Below are 27955 nucleotides of genomic sequence, written 5' to 3'. Positions count from 1 at the left end.
ACAGGGACATTGTTCTCTAGTTTTAAAATGGTATTTTATAATTGAAGGACATCACTTTGTATTACAATGTAACAAACAAGCAGAATCATAAACCCATTGAGAGATTAGGAAAAAAAATAATGTCCTTCATCCCAAAAGCAAAAGTAACCAATGCTGGTCTTTCAGTATATTATAGCAATTTCTTATCTGTGTTCTTTATTTACATCATACAGTGCCTAAATAATCACTGTGTGCACAGCACACATTCACTAGAAAAAGATTTTGCATAGGTATGTAAAACCAGCATAGCAGTTGGGGGTTTCGGTGGGGTTTGTTTTGATTTGGTTTAGGGTTTTTTGCACTGGTAGAAGGGATTTGCCAGAAAACAGGAAAGAAAATAGTTGAATAAAACAACAAGGACCATCTTATAACTGTTACTCTATTTTCTCTGCCCTTCCTCTTCCTTCCCACCATATTAATCTCCCAAGCATTCCTTTTTCTCTTCTGTTCTAATGTTACAGTTCAGCTTGTCTTTCTGAATTTTTTCATTAAAAAAAAAAAAATGAGGAAGTCTGCCATTTCCTGCTAGTATCACATTTCTTTTAAGAGACAATAGTTTAAGCAGAATAAAACTGGTTATAAAAAAATAAACCTTACCACACAGTTTCAATACCAATAAGGCTGTTAAGAAGGAAGCAAAACAACTCAAACTAAATACATCATTTACATCAGAGAAAACTACATAAAAATTTCACTCTAGCAAGTTATATTCAACATCATCTTCCACAGTAAATTCAAATTCAAAGTACAAACATGTAAAATTTCCCGCACTGCCCGTACTTTTGGGCTAAGAACGCTTTACAGAGAGAGGTTCTTACATTTCTGCAGAAGCATCAGTTCATTGGTGGTGTCTGCATTTCACGGGATACGCTGATGCTCATACACAACTACAAACTTCTGTGTACACTAACAAATGATTTCAGGTGTTCCAAACAAACAGGGAACAACTCAAGTGTAAAACTAAAACTGAGTCACTGCCACTGCAGTGACAATATTCAACTGCTACTCCCTAAACTCATGGCAAGGGTCCCACAAACTAAATAGTTCATCTTTACAAATTTCTAGCAATTTAAATACTAAACAGGGTATATAGCTGATAAAAGACAAAGCCACATTCCATGCTATCTCTTGCTATCTAAAACCAACTCAGAAATTCAAAATTTAGATTTTAGGCAACTGTTCCATCCATAGACACCACAGAGATTACCTTCTACCTTCAGGCCTTAGAAGGAGAGGACTATGAAGGAGATATGGTGTATGAGAGCGGGTGGGGGATCAGGGGCTGGCAACTCTCGAAATACAACACTCTGGAAGAATTTAAGGTCAATTAGATTAATCTGAAGAGAATTAGAGAATTCTGAAGGTGCTGTTTAGCTTCAGGAACAAAGGGTGCCCCAGGAAGAAATTATATAATCAGTTTACTGTATAAATGCAAATTGGAAAAAGTAATTTCTGTTCATTCTATTAATATAAATGATGAGAAACAAAGAGTAGGAAGGTTGAACTGTGCACTATTAGCATACCAAAACATCAGGAGCAACTTCTGTACCAAGAAGCTGAACAGAAACATTGCTAACAAAAAGCCAGTGAGATTTCTGAAGATGACGCTAAAATGAAGGAGCTACAAATTATGGGTGAAGTGGGTCCATCCAGGTACTGCTATTTTCTGGGCATTTCTTTTTTATTTGGAAATTTAAAGCTTCTGTGAATAAATTGGTAGTTTCAACAAAGAATGCCTCAGAGTTTTGGCTGTGAGGACTGAAAACCAGAAACTTCAGAAAGTCACTATCGTCGGAGATTCACACCTGCAAATGCCCTTAAAGAAGTCTGTGGCAGAATCAACACAACTAAACCATTTTAAATGTATTAAAAGGCTTGACAATATAACAGTTGCTTTACAAAGTGTATTATCATCCAGAAATCTACGGAAATGCATAGGAGATCTGGAGAAGGGTAAGTGCAAACTGAAATTGGTATGTGGAGCTTATACAAATTTCCAAGTAACACCAAGGAGGTAAAATACACATAGGACAGAAGACAGGCTGGATTTTGCAAAATCCCAGGAAGGAAAGTTTCAAAGCCCTGTGGACTCAAAGAGCTAGAATGCAATTTACCTTACACATACATAATACATTTCAAGAGAATATTTTCATTGCTAGAGGATCTAAAGACTGGTTTGGTATTTCTTTAAAAATTAATTGAAGTCGGTGTAGGACATTAGCCTGGCTACATCCCTGCAGTCTTGTATGCAATCAGTGCAAGTCCTGATCTATTATGGGTTTGGTCTCTTTCAATACCCTCTCTTGACTCAATCAAGCAAAATAGTATGCTTTATGCAAAAGAAATAAATAAACAACCCCCTTAAGCCTTATTATTAAATAGAAATTACATAAAAGGGACTACAGTCTGTGTGTGTTTTCACATATGACCTAATTGTTTTGAGTACAAAGCTGTATCAGTTAACTTCACGTATCAAAAGTTCATGATTTTAACTTTGTGAAGAGATCAGAATTCATAAACCACCTATTCAACACATTTTACCACTGGATCTATCTGCTACCTGGTCGTCCCACCTTTTCCTTATGCGTGTACTGGGTTTTTTCCCACAGAAGTTGGCAATGTAAATTCACATACAACTTGTAATCCATTATAATCTTGTTTATGGAACTGCTTTTTAACCAGTGATTTTTCATGCTGTATTTGTGTAGTTTATTATTGCTATGTAAACACCTTGCATTTGATGTTTTTGAATACCATCTTATTTCTCCAGACAATACCTACAATTTATCAAGATTACTTTGAATTCTAATCTTGTCCTGCCATGTACTTGCGGTCCTTCCCAGCTTGGTACTGTTGCAAATTTAGTAAGTATACACTGTATTCCATCACTCAGATCATTAATGAAAGTACTGAGAAAACACTGAGTCACCACAAATCCCTGCAGAACTCCTTTTAATAAATCTAATTTTGATAGCGAGCTGCTACTTAAACACAGTTTCCCGTTTTTTACCCCGCCTTATCGTAGTTGCACGTTTACTGTATTTCCCAGCTTGCTTAAAAGCATGTCTTGTGTGAAAGTGCAAAAGCCTTACAAAAAGAAAAATGTAACATTCAGTACTTCTCCTTTGTCCACAAGGCCACTGCAGAAGTAAAAGAATGTGTCTTTTTGACACATCCATGCTGATGGTTATTCTTCTTGTACTTCCAGGTGTTAAAACCAGCAGTGCATGCACACTTACCTCTTCCAGTATTTTCGCAGGACAAACTCTGACGCCAGCACATCCCTTTAACCTGTATCACCAAAACTTCTCTCTCCCGCCTCTTTAAAAACCAGCATTGTGTCTGCTCTACTCCAGTTCGCCGGTACCTCTACTCATTCTCCACAAAGTAACAGACACTAATGGCTCCAAAATATTATCAGTTTAAATACCTTGAAATGGAGCTAAGTAGAAACAGTTAACTGAAAAAGCCAAACCGAACCAAAAAAGCACCACACCTAACTTCCTTGAATATTCTTTAATTCGTTTATTCCCTCTTTGAGACTGACAGCTTTTTCTGACAGTTGGGAAATCACTGTAATAATCACCTGACTGAGGCTGACTTCACAGTGAGGGACCGTGCAAAGAGGAAAGGCTCTTTACCCTTCTTCCCAAGGCTGCATTTCATAGTCATGCCCAAAGATTCTCTCCAGCTTGGCATTAACTCTATGTTTCTCCACTCCAGCTTGAATTGGCTCCAGAAGAACCTCGCTCCTGGCTACCTCCTGTACAGGCAGTCGCAGAACTGTCACCAGCACATTCCAGTAGCAAATCTCAATTGACAGTCAGGCTGCAGGAAGCACTAAATCACCTGAAATCCCTATTATTCACGAGTGCAGTACTGTACCTCCAGTTGCCTACTAAAGAGCACATCCATTGAATTTTACCAGCTGGGTGTCTATGATAATTTTCAGAACAAAGAGGTCTTTTTTCCTCTAATAGTTATCCAGAGGCTTTTAAGGGTCTCTCTCCTTCTACAATTGTGACCTTGAACAAGGCACCCCCTTAAATTACAAGGGAACAATTCCTTTCTTGTCTGCCCTTCCTAATCAAGATTTACGACTATTTTCAACAGCATATAGCTTTTGCAGGTATGAATTTTCAATAAAGTTTTGATTTTTGCTTTTTAAGGGCATTTTATGCCTTCTATAGTGACATAATTGGTTACAACGGCATCACATGAGTACGCTGTGGCCCAGGGTGTGTGGACACAGTACAATATTTATTACAAGGCATCAATAAATACCCCAAAATAGACTGCTTTCATTTACAAAGCCTGATGTACGGAATTTCTGTGATACTGTGAAGTTCCTAAACATTTCTAGAACGCTATATCATGCTTTATAACTGTTAAAGCTATTTAACAAAATCCAGTGTAAATTTTTTTCAAATAACTTTAAATAGTTCAATATTTACACTTATAATAAACGGTTCAAATAACTTTAAAAGAAGCAGTCTTTATTAACAGGTAAACCAAGAAGTAAAGCTACAAAAGCACTGGTAGAACAGACCCTTAGTGCTATAAGAAATCAATGGTAACGGCAGGTTCTCAGCACCCTTGAAAATTACTACAGATTGGCTTTTTTCCTATGCATGTCAGTCAGCACTGTATCAGGTTAGTTTGTAGCTCTGAGGTTTAAGATGTCATTTGTCATCTTCACTGAAAGGTCATTTCCACTGATTTGCTGCATGACTTTTTTTCTGGTTCCACTGAGAATGTATTTCTAATTTAAAAAACCTAATAAACAGTTACATATTTAGCAGATTATTGATGAGTATTGCCCAGAGGGAACCACAGGATGAAAACTCTGGCATCCCATTGACTATAAAATAACAGACAGTGCTACAAAATCTTATTTATGTAAAAAACATTTGCTATGGATATTTATTAATACACAATTGCACACAATTGCAAGTTTCCAGCACCATTTCATGTCATAAATGTTAAAATAAGTTGCTGAAACTTGAATCCTTTAACGACTGTTTATTGCATTTGCAGGCACTTCATACAGAATCGAGATGCTCAATTTTCCCTAGTAATTTCTAACTCAATCGATATATGTGCGCTAAACAAGTTTAATCTTGATGAAATTTAATTTAGGTATGGACAACATTCAGGGAAAATCATGTGAGGCATGTCTACATCTCTACCCAGAAATATGTCTTTGTATGTCAATTTTAATTTATCATTTCAGAGAATAATTTTTCCTCTCTATCTTAAGACCCTATGTCAAGCTATTACTATTCTTTGGTAGTTCTCTTTATAGTTTGCTTTTCTCTTGACCTTTGCCCAATCTTATTCAATACGTAGATATCTCCATTTTAATAAAAATTAATTTTTGTGTTGTTATCTCATAAATATTGAAGAGAAACTATTTAACAGAAAAATCGATGATATATATCTAACCCCTCAGAGAAACAAACATCATGAAACCAACTCCTTAAGCTAGCCATTTTAAATTAAATAGATATGCTCAAAATATTGCCCAAGTATAGACTCACATTAATATTTATCACCGAAATTATCAAATCAGCTACCACAAGTGTGTGGAGGTGTAAATGATAATAACAAAGATTTAAAGAAAACTAGTACTAAAATGAGACGCCCTTGTATATGTTGTTCCATTACAATATCTGAAGTCATTCTCTGACAGTTTGAAATATACTGAGGAAAAAGTGACCCAAAATAAAAGCCTTCACTAGCCTGCATTCAGAAAACATTGTTAATGACGCTAATGAAAGTTACATCTGACATAAAACTTTCCTTTGAGTTTCAGCCATCTTCAATATTTACACATACTTGCTCTTCTCTCTCTCTCTCTCGGTAAATCAGCACCTAGGGCTGTCATACCCCTCTCCATTTCTGATCAAATCACACAGACTGCTTTTGGGTTCCTATTCCACCACATATTTTCAATTATAAAATGTTAAAAATCTTAATATATGGTGGTCTTAAAACTTATAATGCAAGTTATAAATACATAATGCAAAATAGAAGAGTGAATTCTCACATACACAGAAATGAATTGAGATGAACTTCCTTTATTCCAGTGAGCTACTGAAGGCTTAGGTGGTAGAAAAAATGTAAATTGAAACCATTCTTATAGGTAAGCAAACTCAGATCAAAGAGGGTATTTTTAAAAATTATTTTATAATTTCATATAAGATACTTTCAGTATAAATATAAGGTACACTCTTTAACCAAATCCATCACCAGGGCAGTTAAAATGAAATCTATTGTTTTGTAAAGAAATTCTTTATCAAACTACTAATTTTTTGTCTCTTTAACTCAGTTCTAGAAAGAGAAATCTTCTATTCTTTAAAAGGACTTCACTCAAGTTCTTAAGGACTTCACACTTGTCATGGTTCAACCCCAGCTGGCAGCTAAGTATCATGCAGCCACTGGCTCATTCCCCTGTCCACCACAGCGGGATGGGAGGAGAATCAGGAAAAAGATAAAAGTCAAGGGTTGAAATTAGAACAATTTAATAATTGAAATAAAATTAATAATAACAACAACAACAATTGCAATGAAAAGGAGAGAAATCAGTTCCAAAGAGATGTGAAAAAAACCAAACAAGTGATGCACAATGCAGCCGCTCACCACCCGCTGACCGATGATGCCCAGCTGGTGCCCGAGCAGCGATCGCCAGGGTACGGCCAACTCCCCCCACTTTATATCCTCAGCATGACATTCTGTGGTCTGGAATATCCCTTTGGCCAGTTCAGATCAGCTGTCCCGGCTGTGTCCCCTCCCAGTTTCTTGTGCCCCTCCAGCCTGCTCACTGGCAGGGCCAGAGAAACTGAAAAGTCCTTGACTTAGTTTAAATATTACTTAGCAACAACTAAAAGCATCAGTGTGTTACCAACAGTGTTCTCATACTAAACCCAAATCACAACACTGCACCAGCTACTGGGAAGAAAATTAACTCTATCCCAGCCAAAACAGGACAACCCTGAAGTCAAATTCTTAAAATCAACTAAAACCACAATGTTTTTACTCTGGGCAGCCTAGCTTTTCCAGTACTGTCAATAATACCAATTCCTCTGTTTTCACTGAAAGGGAGTTAAATGCAATGAAAAATGTGGAGTTATGCTGCAAAGTTTTAAAAGTTTAGTGGTTAAAAACATTCCTTCTAATAACTGGCAAGAGGCATACATGATTCTTAATAAAACCTGCGGTGATTATGCACATGCAGGTACCGGCCCGCGCTGTGCTCCTGAGGCACCTGTCAAGGAGGTATCTAGTCCCTTAAGAGCTGCTGCTCCTTCTGGGGCAAGTGAACCGTAGAGTCTCAGATCATTCCATCTCAGACAAAGAACACGTGATCCAGTGTGCTGCCTCAGGATCAACCTGCATTACACAGTTCTGGTATCAGAAGAAACTACCATAGTTTACCAAAGAGTTATATGTTAACTGAAAAGAACCATTTTGTAAAACATTTTTGAAAAGTACCATTTTGTAAAACATTTTGACTTTTTTTTTTTCATTTCCCTTTCTAGCTTTTTCCGAGGAATTTTAAAAATGTATAGATGTGAAGAAAACTGCTAAACAAGATGCTGTTCTGGATAAAATAAATTTTAAAATTTCCTATTTGGAGAAAATATTATCTCCCCCACTTTTTTCTTAAGACCTTACTGATCCAAATTTGCAATATATTTCACCCAGAAATACATTCTTTAGGAAAGGGGAGGGGGGTGGGGGTGGGGGGGAGGTATCCTTTGAAGCTTTCATCCAGCTCTAATACAAAGCCATTTCCCCAGGTTACTCCTCCCATCCTTAGTACTTGTGACAAAGGCGCTGCATGCAATAAAACAGAATGGTCAGTGAACCTGAAACCAGAGAGGGCCTTGTGTACTCTGTTTGGGCAGAAAAAACAATTCCATTCTCCTTCCCAGCAAACACCGATTTTCTGTATCCTTTTCCTTCTACTGTTGAAGACAGTCAGACCTATAATGTTTCTTACACTGAAATGGTGAGTGTTAGAGTTCCCCTCTGTTCTTTTTCCTTGACTAACCTCTTCCATTTTCCACAAAACAATGGCGGTGTAGACAAAATCTTTCACCATCAAACCCTGTTTTAAAAGGTAATGAAATGCTGCCACAGAATAGCTGTTTGCATGCCACTACAAAAGAACCCTGCCCTCAGTCTCAGCTTTTAAAAAGTAAATGGAGCAAAGGGTCGGAATGCCTAAAATTGAACTAAACCTGTTATCTCTTCCTGGACAAACTAGAAACACCTTGTATTCGTATAACTTGAAAACCTTTACCAAGTCCTGATCATTCTTCTATAATCTGTAAAGAAATACAAAATGGTTGTGTATTTTTTAAACCCACACCAAGTCTAGAGGAAGCACAGCCTAATACTAGTAGGAATAACCTGTAAAATACTTACAGGAAGAAAAGAAAGAGAAGAAAAGCAATAGATTATTTTTTAAAATATACTCAGCAGCAAACTTAGGTGCTTCGCTGAGTTTCTCATGTATACATACCCACATAAGGGTAAAGCTCTTTAGAAATTTAATTTTTTATTTTTTTAAAAACAGCTCATTTAAAAACCATATATCTATATGCCTAAACCAGCACCTGTTTTTTTCCAGCTGCACCAATCAAGTTATTTCTCAGAGAGAAAGAGCTTGCAAATGTCTTCTAGGCATTATTTGATTAAGTTGACAATATTATGTGAGCAATGGTTGAGTACCCACTGTGCTGTACTTTTGACCAAATTGATTTGTGTAATGAACACTTGCTCTGTCTCTTCTCTAGCCTGAATAGGGCTCTTGATTTAACCAGTGGTGCTGGAAGCCAAGTGAATTTACAGCCCCCACAGTCATTCTCTCTCAATCTGGAGAGAATAGCAGCAGCAGTACATGAGCAAGCATAATTCAATACATTGTGCTATAAGCGCAGAAAATAATATCAGAGAGCTCTGCAATATACCTGTTTGATTTGATTTGTAAACCTGATAAAAAAAGCAATCGAGAAAAGTTCAGCAGAAAAAATATATATGCGTCCTGAGCAAAAATATAACCATACTGAATGTGTACAAAGAACTGAAAAAATCATGCATGGTAAATCAACTTCATACTTTCCTTGGATAACATTGCACATTTTCCATTTAAAAAGGATCTAGATTCTGAAAAGTTACCTTCCCATTAAAAAGAGAGAATAATTTAAAACTGAGTTTGGGGCTTTCTGAAAATACTGTTTCTCAAACATACCATGAACAGCATACCGACAAACGCAATGGGCTTGTACCATTCCTGTTTTCTTAAGTAGATTGTCTGACTAATTAATCATACTGGTTTTGGTAAATTTATTTCTGAGACATCCCAGCTCTGCAATGTGCCTCCCAGAAGCATAAGAACATAGAGGAAAAGGAGTTATCTACGCAGATACATCTGTTTGTACTTAAATGTTTACACAAAGGTGTTCACATGGAAAAAAAATATCGCTGTGCTTTTTTACAGCTGTGATAAACATTACCACAAGTATCAGTGAATTTTCTTCTTTTCTTGTCAACTGCATCTTTTATCCTTTTCTCATGAGTGGAGATCAATAGTAAAGTCTCATTGCCTTCAGAATATTACAATGTGAGATTATTTTTTCAAATCTGTGCTAAAGATAAAAATATTCTAAGTATCTCATACTGGAAGGCATGCAGCTCATGCCACATCAATTTATCCCCTTAAGAATCCATTTCTGAAGACAATGTGCACTGTTCTTTGTTCTGATTTAGTGCAAAATGCACATAGATGTGGGACTTGCCATTATGCGCAAAGGAATGTAATAGTATGATCATGACTGCATTTGATAATGTTGCTAAATTTCCAGTGCAACTGTGAGGATTTCATACTGTAGGAATGCTTGGTTTCAGTGACACTTAAACACTGCATGGGAAACGCTGGCTCTCTTGATTTCAGTTGTAGAAGCCCCTTCTATTTCAGCTGGGTCAGAACTTCACCCTAACACTATAGCCACTTGATAAAATAATTTCACCGTTCCCAACAATTTATTTTGTTTTTCCAGATTACAAAAGGTGTAACGTTCCTGTTTTCATATCCTTTACAAAACCATTTTACTATCCAAAGCCCCAAATGAAAACAAACTAAAGCAATTGCTTTGTCACCATATCATGTGACAGTTCTGAAAAGAAACCTACAGAGCAGCCAAGTCCTGTTCTGCAAGGCCACCCTGTCCCCCCTCTAAAGCACCGAGCTACCATACTGCCTACTGCCCAGGCTATCAGTGTGTAACCGCAGTCTGCCCCTTCCATTTCAAAAAAGTACATTATATGTTCAATTCTGTCTTTTATTACTAAAATACATCTTTCAAAGTTGAGACAAAATGTGAGACACTTACACTTAGCTTGCAAGCTGTATGGCATTTTGGTAACCCAAGTGACAAAGCTGGACAGCCCAGCAAGCCTGATTGTTTTGTACAGGAAGAACAGATTTATTCATAATATCCTGCTTCACAAGAAAGCAATTGCTTCATGTAGAATGGCATTTAGAAACAAAGGCAAAAAATAGTGGTTGCTCTTCTGTACAAGCTCATCCAAAATTCTATCAACCTAATGAAAGTATTCACCTTAAGTAAGTTTCGTATCAAAGTAGTTCACCTCTCTTTCCTCCCACAAAGGACCAGAATAGCCTCTACACAAGTCCAGTTCCACATCTCATACTACACTCAATATCTGAGTTCTTTAATTAATGTCTGAGTAATGGACTGACAACAAAGCTTTATCGGAGCAGTAAGAAAGATGACCAACGACGTGCCTGTACGGCAACTCACCTAATCACCGACAGCAAACACTGGCTCATAAGTGATGCCATGGCTTGGGTGGGCTGCCAGGGACATGTGTTGTCCAGGTTCACCTGGCAGCAGCAGCCCCTCGTGGAAATGCCTTTTGAACGGGGCAAAAGTCATGCTGCCCTTGGCTCCACCAGCGGCAGTGAGATTTGAGCCATACCCTACATCAGGGGTCCTCAAACTACAGCCCGCAGGCCGGATACAGCCCCCAGGTTCCTCAATCCGGCCCCCAGTATTTACAGACCCCCCTGCCCCACCGGGGGTTGGGGGGGAAACCGAGCAGCCGCAGATGGCCTCCTGCCACTTCATCCGCGCACCGTCCCCTGTTTAAAAAGTTTGAGGACCCCTGCCCTACATGAACAGGGTGGCAGCACCCTGCCTGCACTGCGGCTGCCTGCCACCTCCCCTCTGGAATATTTTATGTTAGAGGTCCTTGATCAGTTGGATGAAGACAATTCACCACCTGGAAGACAATGTAAGGAGGTTGACTCTGACTGGGACATTTGTTTTCGATATACTGTGACACACAAGCATAGCCCAGTAGAATCTCTTAATTCAATTACAGACAAATGAAAAAGAAGCTGAATAATTTCATTATTTTCTTTGGCAATTTTTACGGTTCCTGCTATTGAATATGCTTTGGGGCTTCAGTGTACCAGGTATTGTTCCAGGTTGAAGACTTTAAAGCAGTACTGATTATTTCTTTCATTTCTAGATGGATGCATTCTGGATGCTGATACCACAGGCTACGTGAAACTACTGCTATTACTGTGATAGCTTATGCATTGAAAGCTAGCAGCCTGTATAAGAGATCATTAATTTTGAGGACAGATAGGAGCAATAAGATAGGTTTCTTAAGCTTCTGGTACTTCAGGGCAACCAAAGAGTTATTAATTACTTGGCTACATTAATTATTTCCCCAATCTATCTTCTTTAACAATATGGAATATAGTCCTTACATAGTGCTTTACATTGCCATTGCTGGCTCATCATTTTTTTTCTAAAATAGTCAGCAGGATATCACGGAATATTATATCTATCATGTCTGGAGTGAAAACACCAGAAACCATAAATGTTTTGGATTCTAAATGTGTTGTCTAAAAACTCTAGGCAAAATTTCCATATATAAAAAGCAGATATGATTTTTAAAAGAATATTCATAATAGGTTTTAATAGCAGTTGCCAAGTTCAGTTAAGGACATCCAACTGACATCAGCATATCAATAGCTTGAAATGGGAGAAGGAATTATAGTAGGTTGCCTTAATACATTATTTATTGTTTGTATCGATTCAATAACTATTTCTGACTGCCTACTGATCCCATCCATGAATATCACAACAACAAAAATTAACTAAAGCATTCTCTAATTAGCTGCATCCTGGCTCCATTAGCCAAGAAGGAAATGCACATTCTTGGAAGTTCATTCTACATCTACAAAAACTGGATTACTGTGATATTTTCACAAGATATTTTAAAAATGAATTCTTTGGGTATATTCTTAAAAAAAAATTAATCAAGCGGATACACTAGGAAACATTTTACTGGTCAAAGGACAAAGACGTTAATTTAATCCAAATGAAATATCATAAGCAGTGACACATAGACAAAAACAAATATTCAACCAATTCTGTTATTCCTCTTGCATCTGTTAGTCAGAAGACTTATTTCTGATGTAATTCTTGTTGCTTTTAAAATGGACTTCAATACCAGAAACAGTGTTTAAAAATAATTTTGTTTCAATACTTGAAAGACTCATGTAAAATCCAGACAGGCAACAAATAAAAACATACCAAAAAATACTATGAAAATAAATACAGAAATCTTAATTAGAGTTGATTAAGGGTTTTTTATCATTTGAATGGGAAGTCTAGCTTCACATTTTACAAGCCTGTTTGATGAAGCCACCAAAGTATTACAAGAACAAAAAGTTATCAGTATCCTCATAGCTAAAAATGACTTGCTCATGTCAATTTTGCCCAGAAATTACTCAACACATTTACATCCTAAATTCATCTGTTATTTCTCTCATGATGGGGCTTGTTTCTTCTTGTGTGCCTAAACAGAAACATATAAATTCTAAGGATGTGGTTTCACAATCAGCTGAAGCTTCAACAACACACCTGACACACAGCCCTGCCTTTCATGTCAGCTTGGGACTTGGGTTCCTCACACCCTGCCCCGTGGTCACTCCAGTGCTTGTAGATGAACATTGGTTCGGACCCACTGAGCTACTGGAAATTCGCACGTCTTGAAATGATTCTGCGAGCCGATCCAATTCACAGCTAAAAAAGGGACAGAAATATGTAGAGGATGTTGGGTAAGAGAAAGCTGGAGGACAGGCCTATTCCTTTCTATGGTAGCACAGTCTTAGGCCACCTTAAGTCAGTTTAGAAAATGTCACTTACCCCAATCACAGAGAAAGGCTTCAGGGATTACAGAATTACACAGATGAATTATGTAAAATAGGAATCGAAAAGGAAATACTTTCCTTTGAAAGTATTAATGGGGAATGGGTATCATATGTTCCAGATTACCAAAAATACAGATCTGCCATCTAAAAATTTTGTACAAGTAAGAGTTACAGTGAAGAGAGTTAAAATAGATGAAGAAATATAGAAGTGTTTTGTAAAGCTTACAGGTAAATATGCCTAATAGCTATGATAGTTCTGAAACACCTTCTTCTAAGTTACACTTTGAAAGGCAAACACATACTGGCAATAAATCAGGACACAATGCTCTTGAGACCAAGGCTTTCTGACAGATGCAAAGCTTTTGGCAATAATTTGGTTACTGGAAAACCATTTATTCTCCCTGAATAACTTCTATCCAACTCAGTTTTTACCTTAATACGTGAAGAAACTATTTACAAAACAGCATAACTCAATACACAGGAAGGCAACTGTACTTTTACCTGTGGTCCTTCATTAATGCACAGGCATCGCTGATGGAACAGGATTCTTTTCTTAAATGTTCAAATTAGCTTAAAAATTCTTCTTCTAAGTATTATCCATCATAAGTCAACATTATAAAAGGCTGCAAAGCTGCAATAAATTTTATTGAATTTTTGTTCTGGCAACAGGTTCTATCTGGACAATAATAGCTTTTGAAGTCTGCGACTACCTTGTATAATGCTGTGACATTTAACGATATTTGTAAAAATGAAAAATCATTAATGAAATACTATACTACACAGCTTCAAAGGATATTACTTTCTTTAAAACAAAGGCAAGAAGTGTCTTTAGATGGAACATTTGCAGGTCTGGCTATGAAAACTTGTTTAGAAAGCAGTGCTTACTCTCAGCTGGAATCAACGTACGCCAGTTTCTGGAATTCCCCCCTGAACTAGACTTATGTCATGCATGTAAAGTCCCTTTTTGTAAGAGTTGTGTTGACATAACCAACTGCTGAGTGAACTTGTGAGAGCAGAGCTTCACGCTGAGAGAGAATGGTTGATTGCTACGGTGCAAGCTCATGAAAAGAAAGAAAATGTGACAGCATGATAAAAGGTTTTTCATTGTTTGACCCCTCACCTATTCCTGAATTCCTGCTGTGACTTTCCATTTGCTCACTTGCATGTCTTAGCCCAAGAAGTCAATTCTTGAACCCTCTGAAACACAGAAGAATTTGAGGGTTTTCCGTGTCACAAAAAAACCCACTTTCTAAATCACATTGCTCTTTTTATACCGAGGTACACAACAACCTAACAAACAGCAGTTCAGCTTCTACGCAGGACTGTAATTTTTCAAACTTAGATTACTGCCATTCCATGAAAAAATAGATGGATTTATTTTTCTTACTGGTTATGTTTGGTACTTTCCTATCTTAGGACATTGCAACCAAATGCAAACAGCATCTCAAAGGCAATACAATGCTTTGAATGGAAAAGCATGCCTTTGCCTGCTGTTCTCTGATGTTATCCTTTCTATAACACACTAGGTGCACTTTCGCTGTCAATGGAACGTGCCCCAGGGTTTCCAGTAACCCAAAGTCAGAGAAGAACACATTATGGAACATTATGCTTTATGTAAAACAAAAGCAGTCTTCTTCATCCGTCTCTTCAAGCTCATCCAACACCCTTCTTTCATAAATGTGAAAGACAATTTCAAGTTTTAGAAAATATCCCTTCTTCCTTCCCTTCTGCCACTTAAAAAAACCCAACCAAACAAAAAAAAAAACACAAAACCAAAACAACCCAGAAAAATCCAAAGAGTGCTGGATGGTTTAACAAATCTTTAAAGGGTTTAAATTACCAATTCAAATCTAGATGTTAATGTTAATCTTACGGTGAATTCTGCCTCACCCTATGAATTCTGCTTGTTACAGAGCATCACCCATGCAGCTTTTGCTGCAGAATTGGGCAACAACTTTGATCACTGGTATCAAGTTTAAGGAAACATCTATTGAAGAAGCGCAATCAGAACTGAGATCTCCTTGAAAATAGGTTTTACTTTCCTGGAAAAGTTCTCAGGAAAAAGGGAAAAAACCCCCATTCTCTAATAGCAACCCTTGAACACTGAGAGTTTAAAGCTATTCACCATCTTTCCCTACTTCTCCCAGTGAGCTTGCCAACAGACTTCTTTCCTTGTTCATCCTCAACCACAGCAACCGGAATTCCTCAGTCAAGATACACCTATTTTCATCTAGTATCTGTACAGAGAAGCCATTAGCCATTAGTCTCAAACAGTTTTGCTATCTGTGGTTCACTTCAGGAATCAGCATGGAATGGTACAGCCAGGCTCCCTCAGCCGCTACTACAGTTTAATTTTTGAACCCTCAGAAATGGGACTCAATCTAACAGTGGTGTCTACAGGTGAAGCAAAGCCGAGCGGGGTGACTGATACACCAGAGGGCTGTGCTGCCATGCAGAGGGGCCTCAATGGGCCAAGTTCCGCCAAGGGGAGCGCCGAGTCCTACACCTGGGGAGGAACAACCCCATGCAGAGGGGAGCAACTGGCTGAAAAGCAGCTTTGCAAAAAGACACATGAGTCCTGAAAGACAAATGGAATATGAGTCGGCAACATGCGACGGATGGTGGTACCTGACAAACAAGGAGAGAATGAGAGAGCTGGGACTGCTCAGCCTGGAGAAGAGAAGACTCTGGGGGGTCTTATCAATGTGCATAAATACCTGATGGGAGGGAGTAAAGATGAAGCAGCTAGACTCTTGCCAGTGGTGCCCAGTGACAGGACAAAAGGTAATGAGCAAAACCTGAAGTACAGGACATTCTGTTTAGATGCCTGGAAAAAAAATTTCCAGTGAGGGTGATCTAAAAAATTTCCCAGACAGTTTGTTGAGCTCCATCCCTGAATAAATCAACACCCAACTCCTGCACCACCGCTGCGGGGCCCTGGCTGGGGCAGCTGGGCAGGGGGCTCTGCTGGGAACCCAGGGGGGCTGGACAGGGGGCTCTGCTGAGAACCCGGGCCGGTGTCCAGTATCTGACACCAAGTACTTCCAAAGATGCAGAAAACCCTCTAGAAAGGCAACTATGCAGAAAAGCTCCCCACTCCGCACCCCCCCCCAAAAAAAATAAAAATATTCTCTCCATTACCCCAAGTGAGAATGCAATCCTTGTGAAATATGCCAGGTTTACCTCTTTAAATATTCTGTACATCCCTTTCTAAGTACAGGGGGGGTTATTATTCAGTTAATTCCTAGTAATTTTTATGCTACATATATTTATGCATTTTTAAAGTCACGGCTTTTTATTCCCTCCTCCACCATAAATGCCAAAGATACATTATTCCATAAATGCAATTAAATTGTCTTGGAACACATAGCTTCTATGACACCCTTCACCTACATCTGTTGGGGGCCTTGCATGCATTGCATTTTAAATAAAAATAATTTACAAAATAATAATCTGGACATTCTTTTTTCCTCTTCTATTGTCATGGTTAATGCTTCATGAAAATCCTCACAATACTAAAAAACAGTCAAATTTATACAGCTTGTTAATCTTCACAATGGTCTTGCAGGAATACTACAGAGGTACCAAGTGTGCCCATATACTTTCTGAGGTATACAAAATATCCCACTCACACTGAGAACCATTTTTTCAATGACTGTGCAAAAGAGAAACAAACTTAGATACAGAAAAATGCAATCCTTCACACCTCTGCTTGAAATGGCTGTAGAATAAACATTATGTAAATACACTGGCAGCAAATGACAACTGTACATCATCTTTTCCCTGACTGTTCTGCAACATCTAGCATCTGATGGCCACAACCCAAATAAACAAGGCAGGCTTGAGAGAGGAAGGATTAATATGCTACAGGAAGGCATTCCAGCATAATCACGTTCTTCATTGTGCATTGATTTACAGTTACACTATTTTCACTTTAAATCTCACTTGTGTATCTAAGATTCCCATATTCCTCTCTTGCACATTCTCTTTATACATATATATAGTATAGTAGTGTAACTATGTAAATAAATAAAATATATAGATATTTCTTTTTTTGTGCTTTCATGATTACTGCATTATCTGTTCTTAGGATTTTTATTCTTTTCTGCATTACAGTGTCCTTTCCATCATTGATGCTGAACCTGCATAACATAATTGAAGTCTCTATATATAGTGTCACATATTAGTAACTGTAAGCTGTAATACTCACCAGATTCCTTGAACTACAACTAAAGTGCTTCCTTATTTCATGCCAACTGAAGAGAAAAAGGAACATAACTTAAGGAAAACTGGCAAAATAATACTATTGCCAGATGTCCATCACACAGCTTAACAGCCACCACCCTCTGTGGGAATAATGCCAGTCTCTGATACCGCAAAGCCAGTCTCTCAGGAAACTTAAAGAATTATTTTTCCATTTTTTTTGTTGTATTTCAAACCCCTATTGCAAAAGAAAGCCCCACCAAACCTTACAAGTCAACGGTCTATGCAGGTTGGTGGACTGAAACTGAAAAAAAGGGGGGGAAAAGGGAAAAAAAAGAAAATATTTTTCATTTATTATTTTTAAATCTGCTTCTAAACCCAAGTTTGTCTCCCTAACTCAACCAAACATATTTTTAGTTACTTCACTGATTCACATTTAGCTTCAATGCTGTTAGAGAAAACATTTGGTAATCTAACTTATACTCAAAAGAAAGCATTTTTTGTTCCTAGGTATGGAATTTTCACTCTACTTTATACTCTTGATGCATTTACATCTTTTTCTTTTTTTTTTTTTTTTTTTTTTTTTTGGGGGGGGTGGGGGGCAGGGAAGAAAAGAAAAAGGGTTTGGTCACTCAGTTTGCCAACTAAGCCTACACTGCATATACCATACGTGAGGAATGTGAGGAAATCACAGGATGGCTTTCTTAATCTATAAAGACAGACTTTATTTCGGATGAGCTAAGAATCATATTTTAGTGAGTAGAACTTAGACAATAATATGAGAGGAATTTGCAGCAATAATTAACAGCTATTGGGAGTAAAACTCATTTAGAAATATAATAAAGTGAGAATCCTTAAACTGACTTCATCTAGAGAAAGATAAAAGAATAGCTTACAGAAACATGGCATGAATTGCATTTACAGTTAGCATCATCTACTTCTGTAACACCTTCCCTTTCCTCTGCTTCTAAAGGAGATACTGTCAAAATTGTTCTTTGTCAGACTTTAGGTAAAATTGTAAATTAGAACTTTTACCATCTGCTGAACTCCATCTCAGTAAAGAATTCATCTGCTTGAGGACACTGTGCATCTCTTGACCACTTGATAGCTAGAGAAAAAGTATCATAACCTTTTCTAATTATTACTTACAAAATGAAAGAAAGAAAAGCAGGTCAAAAAATGAGACTCAAAAATGGTAGGTATGATTTTAAATTCCTTCAGTTATTTGCATAGCCATCCAATATGTTTTAATGACTGCAGTTGTGAGATTATATAAATTTATGAAGAATATTTATTTATTAACACATATGTTCAGGACTTTTACTCTTCCCTGATTAGAATGTCAGGTGAACATTTCAGCTGAAAGAAAATGAATTGTGAGCTAAAGATGTGCAGTTCTGTCTCACCTGACTTACTCATGTGAAGAGCCTCTAACAGACATTGTGGGGTGCATGCATTAAATTAGAAACCACGCCATTGATTTTTTTTTTTCAAATTTCCTTTAAATAAAAAGGAAGAAGAAAAGGTTAATTAAGTTCCCCGATGCAATTCTATTAAGAATATCCATGATTACTGTAGCATGAGGAAGATATTTAATTCAAAAAAGAAAAAAAAAAGAAAAAAAAAAAGGAAGAGGCACTATTGAAATATACAGCTACTCAACCAGAATGACTCAACAGCTGTAGCTGCTTTAATGTAATGCAGACTCTGAGAATATTATAGCAAAAAAAAAATATCCTAAAATAAAATAAACCAAGTTTCCACCAGAAGTGTGATGCAGAAAGTCTCATAATCTAATATACAAGTATGAGTTGGTAATATGTAACACTTTTTTGTGTTATCATCAAAATCTTGTATTTTGTAATACAAAGTGGCATTTGACAATATGAGTCATATATCCGTAACTTGATATACTGGCCCACCAGGGTTTTGTTATTTGGATTTCTAGCTTGACCAATTGTGCCAAAACAAAATAAACCATCTCAAAATTTGTTAAGAAACACATTATTTTCAGAGATGTTATGCATGCTTTTACAAGATTCATATTCCACTTTCTGTTGTCTCACAGGTATTCTGTGCTAATCCTGTCAGAACAGAAGCTGCTTGCAGTGTTCTTTGCAAATTTAAATATGACCTTAAATGAAGATATTAATCTGCATACTATAAAGTATTATATTAATAATCACTATACTAAAGATCTATTTGCACAATACAAACACTATCAATTTTTAAATTGTATCTTAATAGAATATAATATGTTGATTTTCAATATCTAAAAATAACAATACAAAAGATGGCTGTATCAATATCAATTTTTCTCCTGTAGTCATTTTTCTTGTTTAATTCCCTGAAACTAATAACCTACAGATACAAGTGTACTTCATTTTGAAAATAAATTGAAAGTAAAAGTCTTCTTTTGTAACCAGAGAGCAGAGGAGGCCGAAAGCAACTATTAACAGTCTGCAAATAAAAGTTTTTTGTATTTGAGTCCAGATTTTATTAACCGCTTGAATTTAGCCTAGCCAAGACATGGTACTTCATTGAAAAGAGTGGAACTGACTCAAAAGATTAATTACAGTAAAATTATCCTAATCTGTCATAAGCTCTGATATAGGAGTAAGAGGAAGTAATTTGTTTCAGTAAAAAGCAATGATCACCAAAGCATGAAAATTAACACTTCACAGAGGTAGATATTAAATGAGAAATATTAGCTGCATCAGCATATTGGAGACAATTATAAACTGCAGAGGACTTCTAAGACTGAGAAATACTATAGTTTATTATGATAAAGTCAATTTCCCCATTCAGTAAATGCTCACTTTGTGAATTTAGCACTGTACTTCTTACTCCTTGAAGGTAAATTGCATTACTGCCTCACAGAATTTCTCCCACTGTCATTTCCTTTACGCATTCTTGCTTACTTTACCTCATGTAAGCTTATTAATACACAGAAGGCAAAAAGAATCACTGAGTATTACTTATATTATCACTCACTTTGAGTACACAGACAACACCTGACTTATGGTCTTCAAAAAATTATATTAGTGAAAAAAGAGTTTTTTATCAGTTTCAGTCAGTGGGCACTCGTGAGCAGATGAGAGCCCTAGCTGTTTTCTTTTAATGATTGCTTTTTGTTGTTTTTTTTTTTTTTTTTTTATGAAGAGAAATATATGTAAAAAGATAAGTACAACTACACAGTGAAGATACTCTGGCTTTACATACTTGTATTACAGAATAAATTCAACCCAAAGATTTTATAACCACTAGCATTCATACTGAAAGGTACTAATGCATCATTATGATCTAGCAGGTTGCTCGCTGTGTTTTACAGCCTTTCACACTACATTAACCTTTTGTACCTCAAGTATTTATGACCTCGTAAGTAAGTATTTATCAAACTGAAAGCTCATATACAGCACTGTATTTTAGCTATCATTGTTTAGGAACACTTATAATTTCTTTTTGCCAGAATTTTAAATCGTTTTGGTACACAGTCCATATTTTTAACAAAAACATTAATGCAAAGTTAAACTATTTTTCCACAAGTCATGAAAATGACTAGGCACAAAATTACTAAATGCCTCAAATATTGTCTCATGCCAATATGAAGAAAACCCTCTCATGCAAATTTTATTCTAAAATAAGACTTTTTTATAAACTGCAAACATACTTGTTATGCTTTTGCAACATTCAACAGTGTATCGCAGCAAGTACTCCTGGTACAAGAATCCCTGCAATTCCTGAAGTCTTAGATTCTGCACCTATACACCACACTCTGTATTTAACAAAAATTACCCCACCAAATGCAGCAACTGAGGCAGGAGATACGCTGTGTTACACGTCCCCATGCCATATGCATAGCCACATATGAGAAAAAGATCTGCAGTTGACTAACGTATTGTACAAAGTTTGCACAAATACAGTGTTGCTTGCAAATATTCTTCCGATGAATGTGAAGTATGAAATGTGAGTTATTGAAACCTACCATGAGCAAGGCAAAACTATAAGCTTAAAAACAGTCTCATAGAATTTATGGCTAACAAACACCACTGCATAAGCTGAGTGTATCTCGGAAAGAAACAATGCGTGTCTCAACTTGTCATTTCTTTGCTCTCTATCAGGGGTGTGTGGCAGGGTAAGGCATTATCCTCCCTTCCACGGGCACCCGAGTGATGGCAAAAAGAAAAAAAAAAACAACAAACAAACAAAAAAAAAATGAGGGGAAGGGGAAGGGGGACTATGGGGAAAAATGCCACACGGAAAGGGAAAAAGGGGCTCTGCTGCTTTGTTATCCTCTTCTGCACACTTATGCAGGGACACTGGTTGAAAGCACAAGAATTCAGTCTCAACCTCTAAGGGATTTCTGCTTGCTGGTAATGACACTGAGATATAGATTACTACTGGCCTTGCCTGCTGCATTTACTGCAGAAAAGAAACCCCAAATATAAATAACTTTGTTACAGATGGAATAGATCAAGGAGTTGTTGTGCTTTGCTCTTTATAGTGCCCTCCTCCACCAAGATGTTGTCCGTTGACTCTCCTTCCCAGCCACGCTCCTTGTCCGTGTTGTGATCTCCTGCCACCTGTCTTACAGCTTTCTCAAGACTTTGCAATCCAGGTTTTAAACTAAACAAGCCAGTAAGTCAAAGGCTAGTTTTCAATTTCCCCCCCCCCCCCCTTGCCAGCCATGGGTCCCTGTATTTGTAAAGCTAAATGACACAGCAAAATGCCCTCGTATTTAACATGCTACAGGGACTTTTAGACCCTTGCAACCTGACCTTTGCCATGATCCCAGCAACAGTCATGTTCATCATATTTCATGTCCCATCTTTGTCTCCTCAATCCCATTACTCTGTGAAAGACAGCTAGAAACTACACCAAAACAGATGCATCTTGTCATGTGTGGTAACATCTCAGCACATATCCCGAAAGGGGTGTGCAGGTGGACACAGAGATGTTCATTTCACATGATCTGCAGGGTATGTCTGCAAGTTAAACCAAGCTGCAGAGTTTTGCCTTTTTTAAAAAAGGAATAGATTTCCTAAGTAACAGAGTACCTTACGAACTTTTTTCCTTATTCATACACCTGAAACATAGCATTCACACAAATCAAGCTTAGACTGATCCACTCAACGCTCAATGCTCCAAAAGCACACATCATTTCAAAATGAAATTTAGCAACAGCATTCTGTTGTTATGGGAAAAAGACTCACTCTCAGTCTAGACACTTGGGGCTCAGGACAGCCAGCTTCTGAAATCAATTTGTTACAGATTTGCCTCTGGCAGCTTATTTAAACTACTTGCACCCTAGTTACTTCACTGCAAAGGTGGAAAAACCAATAATTGTAATTCAGCAAAATCTCACAAAATGGTCACAAGGATGAAATCAATCTTTTTATGAGATGCTTGGAGGGAATCATCCTCTAAACTCAACAAGAAAGAAATAATCACACTAGATTAAAGCAGTAGCATCCCATTCAGAAACATTTCAACATTATAGTCCACTCCCAAATTAAAGAACTCTTGAATATAAAGAAACAACTTTATGATTTGAGGCCACAAGCTTATTAGCTCTCTATCTCAAATTGTTTTGTGCTTCTCCATGAGAGTGGTAGGAAAAGCAATTCAACTTCCCTCATATAAGGAATCATCACGGGGTAAAATGTCAGAAATTTTAGAGAAAACAAAGAAAGGTCGCCTTGCATTCAAAATCAGATTAGAGCAGCCCTATAATGCACCAATAGATTGCCTTGTGCCCTGACAAGCTGCTAGGAATATAAACCCCTTAGTCCCTCAGCTGCACCAAAGCACACAACACATTCTGGTCCTAAGGCAGTAACGCAGCATGTCATACATCCTCCTTCAGTCACTGTGACATCTGTATGAGAGGAAAAACCACAGTAAGATTTCATAACATTGGTTACATCTCTGTGACAAGGTAATTCATCAGCACCAACAAGCTTGTACAGTGCAATGCTGAACCCCCATGTTATATTCCTGCAGTATTAATATCAGCCTCAGGTATTTGGTGTATTTCCCACTCAGTCTTTACTATACAGGAGAGTGGACAGTGAATTCATGACTAGGGAAGACTGAATCAAACTAAGAAAAAACCCTCTTTGAGCCCTCATAGCACTCAAAGCTCGCTCTTTCAGTGATAAAACTGGCCAAAACATGCACTAGGATATTAATTCCACAAACCTTATCAAAAGAAGATCAAGGTACAAAGGTATTTTAGGAAATGTAAGCACAATAAATTTATCACCTGGGCACTATTCAATTTACCAAAGACCCCACCTGTAAGTAACGTAAATAACATTTGGCATGAAATGCCTACTCTTACTGAAAACTGCTGAGCAAATACCACATTTGATTGCTGCATTTGACCAGTAGGGCAAGGTGTTACAAAGCATCCCCAAAGGATTAGTACTTTAAAGTAAATCTCAGGGATTTCCTATGTAATTCCTATTTCTTCATCCAAAAACCACGATCAAGAAAAAATTCTTGTAGTAAATGGATGGTTTGTTGCAGGGGCAACACATTTCAAAGAACACACCACCAGCCAGCCTCCTTCCCCTCTTTTCAGTCCCAAGAGCAAGAACATACACCTGAGGGTGCACAGCTTTCCAGAAAAGCATGGAATATGCTTGTAATGCTCATGAAACCACACATTGTAAAACAGATTCAGGTCTAGTCTAAACTCAGATGATTATTCCAATACTTGTGGAATGACTACACTATACACACAGTAACCTTCCTGTGAATGTGTTAAGTAATAGTGAGTAACTCTACGCTGAACGAAAAAGTCTCCTTTTACTTTTAATAAAGACAAAGTTCAATTCTTCATGAAGAAAATGGATAGATAAATAAACAGATAGTTGACAATACAAAACTTGAATATTCGGGAAGATGAGCCCTCCTTCCTGCCCACTGAAGGCAAAACTCTTAAAAGCACAGGACACAGTAAGTTCCATTTAAATAATAATTAAAAAAAACATACCAGGCTCCTAAATTATGCTAGCTACCTGGTTCTAAACTTAGCAAGTCTAAATGATCAGGATCTGAAATACTTCAATCAGCACGTCAAATCAATAATGTAATGAATTAGAAAGCTACCCAAATTTGGGGCAATACATTACGTGTGTTTAGGTTAAGGAAACTGGAGATTGCTAGAAACTAGATTCAGTTTGCTACCTGAAAAGATTGTCACTAGAGATATTAAACATGCCAGGGCATATGTGACTGGTAGGGCAGCTACATTTCTCAGTCAGAAATATGACATATAAAATGGCTTAATTTTGCTATAAGCAAGACTTGCTACACATGCAGAGTTAGGATTATTAACATGACCTGTATCATCTCGCACACAGTGAGTATATGCTACGTTTCTAAGCATGTAATAGTCTATTTGGGAATCTTACTTTTGAAAAACCCCAGACAAACATCCCAAGTACTCAAATTACATCTGAACAGAAGTTCCAGGCAGAAAAATTAGATGGACTGAGCTAAGGTGGACACATGGGAGCCTGAGACAGAGTAAATTTGCTGTTCTGAAATAAGCATTTGGAAAAAACCAAAGAAAGCCAAAAAACTTAAAAACAAACCCACAAAACAAAACAAAAACAAAAGCAAAACGAAAACAAAAACAAAAGAAAAACACATCTGTGTTGCAAACAAAACTATCTTTTGCTGTAAATATAATAATGAAAAGAGAAAAAAACTTGGCTTTTCCATTAGAACACGCAGAACAGAATCAGTGATTCAGACACTAGTACCTTTGATTGAACATGTTTCGTCTATAAAACATTAGAATCTTTGAAAAGTTGACTTCGCAGTACACACAAAAAGAAAATTAACATGGGAAATGGCTGCAAGTTTCTTTTGAGAGAGAACAGAGGGATAAAAGGACGGCATCTGCAATACTTTCAACTCAGTGGGGAAAAAAAGAAAAGAGGGATCCTAACTCAAAAATGAGAGGAAGAAAATTCTAAAATTGGAAATGCTTGCTGGAGACAGGAAGAAAGCCAATAACAATATTTTATGCTGGTGTGAAAGTGCTTTCATTGCATGCATAAGCCACTTCACAAGTACAGATACTGCCAGTCTGTACGTTAACTTCAGCAGTTCTACAATGAGTGGAGCCTGCAGCATCCCATAGCTTTATAACTACAAGCATATGCTAAAGATTACCTTCAAAACATAATTTTAAATAGCTCTAATGGTAGCCACTATTGGATATCTTTGTGTATATCAGCAGGTAGTGATATTTCAAGTACAAGCTTCATGTCTCAAATAACGTATACTACTCAAATAAAATGTCACCCATCAGCTTGTATTAACGGCAAAATCTCACAGTGCAAGTGTATCCAAACACAACTACCCAGGAGCTCTGCAAAAACTCAGCCACCCCCCATGCTGGTATCTATCCCTGAATCTAATAATTATGTAAGCAGTTCTGTTTGATTATTATGAACACCCAAATACAACTTTTTCAGTTATAAGTGCTTGCAAGACTTATCGCTGAGGTTTAAACCATATTTTGTCAAAGTACTGTGTACCACGATGCAAATTTGCTGGGATATAGTATCACCCACTCCTGAGCATCAAATGATGTTCATGCATTAGAATTGATTCGATGTCTACCTTACAAACATGTCTACTACTCCAACTTTTAACTTTTTGATTTTGTAAATCAAAAGAAAGACATTTTAAACACCGAGAATCTTAAACAAGCGTCCCAAAACCCTCGTAATGTATTTTAAGCTTGCAACTTTAAGGGAAAATTGTAAAAGGAAAAAAAAAAAGAAAAAGAAAAAGAAAAAGAAAAAAAAAATAAAAAAAGAATAAGAAAAAAGTTTTTCAATTTGCTTAAATTCTACCTTTTAATCTGATTTTTAATTCTCTCACATCCTTTACTTTTTAAAACCATCTAATATTTTTTCCCTAAACACACTGTCAAAACTGGAATACATTCTGTATTAAGAGCAGAAAAAAGTGACATTCATATAGAACAATAAAGCTTCAACTATTTCTGCTGCTCCAGGTTAGGACAGTGTTGCAGCTGTCCCTGTCCAGTTGTTTTGTGGTTTTGGTTTTTTTTTTTTTGGTTGGGGTTTTTTTTGTGGTTTTTTTTTATTTATTTTATTTTATTTCATTTGAAAGTAAGAGCTTATGTATGAGAACAAGGAAGTAAAAGTATTCAGGGGTGAAATTCAGTGTCTGTTTTGTTAAATTTAGTAACACTGTACTTGAAAACTAAAATTTAGTAACACTGTACTTGAAAACTAAAATTTAGTAACACTGTACTTGAAAACTATGTAAGAAAGGATATTAAGAGGAGGGGACTGAGTCCACAAGAAATCATATTCCTTAGCACAACCCAAGTGTTTTCATACCCCTAAACCCAATAAAACAAGGAACAAATACGCTGAGCAAACAGATTACAGAACTGCTGCATTTGCAAGTAAATGCACAAGTTAAAAGCAAATTTCTCTGGCCTAAACTATTATTTTTTCCTCATTGTAAGTTAAAAAAACCCCTCATTTCTTTTTGAATACCATGTCATGTTACGATTAATAATTTCAAATACTTTAAGTAAGTTCACATTTTATAATTATATTTTTGGCAATAAATCTCTTTAAATAAGGGCAGGAATAACATAACGTTTTATGTAATAAAAACATAGTACAAAATAAATATATCACATCATTATGAAAAGCAAAATTAGGTGTCCCAGCATTATTATGACTTGAAAATAGTAAATTTACATAGTTTCCAATCAGTTTTGTAGACATCTTTTATCTCACACATTATGTGCTTATAATCCACAAGATCTTTTATTAACTGAAGCTACGATTACAGAAGCTTCATCTGCAAACACTAATTAGCACAGACAGACTTAGATCTTTCTTGATAGCTGGGTGATCATGCCTGCAGTATGTTGCAGTGTTGGTACACACTGTTTTCAAATCAAATATTTAGATACTATTCTGGAACAGCTGGAACTTATGTGATTCCTTATTCAATTAAATAGTTGACATCTTTTGACGCATTTTTTATAGCAGCAACAAAAAGACACGGGCCTAGAAAAGACTCGATGATTGTAATCACGCTTTCCTATTCTCTTTTGATTGAATTAGAAGGCATTCTGCTGATTCTTTTTTCTTCTTTTATAAATCAGCGAATAAATGAAAAGTATTTTAATCACAATCCAAAGCAGAAAGGCACAGCAAGAGAAATCTTCAATTCTTACTTTACAGGGTATAAGGAAGCTGGGAGGCAGTGCCAGTCTTAATACAGAATCTGCCATCAGTCAATATATAAAGATTGAAAAGTCCTCAATGGCAAACAATTTTTGAAGTCCTCTGTTCCATCGATAGTTTCATGTTCTTTGCCTACCGCACTTGGAGGTGTTGCTAGACCTCGTTGCAGAGGCTCATGACAAGCTGTCAC

At 36.9% G+C, this 27955-nt stretch overlaps 1 protein-coding gene across 30 annotated transcripts in view; it reads right to left on the bottom strand.

Moving 5' to 3' along the window:
- The window catches only part of RBFOX1 (RNA binding fox-1 homolog 1), a 918315-nt gene that overhangs the window by 102054 nt on the left and 788306 nt on the right, over window positions 1-27955 (bottom strand). The window lies entirely within an intron of this gene.

This window comes from Falco cherrug, chromosome 4, assembly GCF_023634085.1.
Source record: "Falco cherrug isolate bFalChe1 chromosome 4, bFalChe1.pri, whole genome shotgun sequence".
NCBI lineage: Eukaryota > Metazoa > Chordata > Aves > Falconiformes > Falconidae > Falco > Falco cherrug.
Note: the sequence above shows the minus strand (reverse complement) of the source record. Positions and strands in the feature narration are given on the sequence as shown.